A 1,707-nucleotide genomic window follows, 5' to 3' on the forward strand; every position below is an offset into this window, starting at 1 on the left:
TATACACACCCTTACACACACACAAATATAACCAATGTATTCCAAAGAAAAGAAAGTACAAGAGGTTGACTTGGTGAGCAAAGGAAACCAAAAGTGATACTGACCAATTAAAAACAGGGTTAGCTAAAACTCAGACTGGAAAACTGAGCCAGAGCAGAGTGTCAGCTGGGGAATACAGCAAAGAAAATATAAATTAACATACCTGGTAAAAAAAAGAAAGAGTGAAGGAAAAAAGAGAAGAAGGGAAATAAAAGAGAAAAGGAGGGGGCAGAAGAAAAGAAAAAAGAAGAAAAATAGAAAAGCCAAGATAAATAGGTATATATGAAAAAGATTTATATTTATTAAGGAATAGCTACAGCAGGAAAAACAATAAGAAAAACAGTCAAACAGAACAACAACAAAAAATCCCAAAAGAGGAAAAAACAATCTTTTTAAAAAGATTTTAAAAAGGAAAAATCCACAGCATTGCAAAAGGCCAATGTAGAAGTATAAGTATGTAGGGAGAATTAAAAAAGTGTGATTTAAAAGAAGAAAAAGAAAAAAGTTCTCAAGGTCACAGTTCTTCCTAGTTGTGGACTCTGCTCCCTGTGGGTGTGGTTGGACGAGTGTCCTGGGATGGTCTCCTGGCTGGGGGGGCTTATGCCTGTGTTCTGGTTATATCTTCTCTCTCTGAAGGCAGCACCATGTCCAGTAGTAGGTTTTGGGGTGTCTATGGGTTCAGTATGGCTTTGGGCAGCCTGTCTGCTAATGTGCAGCACTGTGTTCCTGTCTCATTGAAGAATTGGTGTGGGTATCTGGGCACTGGTGCTTGCTGGCTTTGGGGTGGGCCTGGTTTTGGTGTTGAGACAAAGGCCTTTGGGAAGGCTCTCATCTATTAATGTTCCCTGGGGTCAGGAGTGCTCCGGTGGTTCGAAGTCCTAGGCTTGAGTCTCTCACCTCAGGGGTTCAGGCTCGATGCCTATGGAAGTTCCAAACCTCACAAGCCACACAGCACAACAAACAGATTACCAACAGACAGATTCTCTTTTTTCCTTCACTCTTTCTATTTTCACCAGGTATATTACCAACACTCTTGGTGAAGGCAACACTCAGCAGCCCAGAACACCCAGTGAGGCTTACACCAAAGACCTCTAATATTGCCAGGAAGGCCTCTGGACCTGTTGTGGGCAGTGTAGGGTGACTTCAGTGTCAGATCTGGCCTTATCCCAGCTTGTGGCAACTCCCAGTGTGTGGAGTTGCCCCTTGGGTCCACTGTCTGTGCCTGCCCTGGACATGAGGGGGCAAAGGCCAAGTCTCATTGGGGTTCTCTTGCTCTCTTGGGCTGGGGAGAGGGGAGGATATGGCCACCACACATGGGTTGTCCTGGGGAGTGCCTGTGCAGTAGTGACCTATTGGATGTTGATACAATCTGAGGTAGGTCTCGAGTTCTCCCGGGGGAAAGGGTTCCTAGAAAGAGCTCAGCTCTTCAAGCTCCCAGCAAGGTGCAAGCAGTAACCTGGACCTGCTAACTGCCTCGTGGTAGCTGCAACCTCTGGGATCAGGACCCAATCAGTGGTGTTTTGTCCACTGTCTCTGGCACCCCTCCTGGCTTTGGCAGTAATAGACAAGTCTATTTCTGCAGCCGCACTGAAGTATCTCAGCACATCCTCACTGCCACCAGCCCGCTACCTCTCCCTGGGACCTTTGCCAGAGCTTCCGACCCGGGTC

Source organism: Cervus canadensis, chromosome 13, assembly GCF_019320065.1.
Source record: "Cervus canadensis isolate Bull #8, Minnesota chromosome 13, ASM1932006v1, whole genome shotgun sequence".
Taxonomy (NCBI): Eukaryota; Metazoa; Chordata; class Mammalia; order Artiodactyla; family Cervidae; genus Cervus; species Cervus canadensis.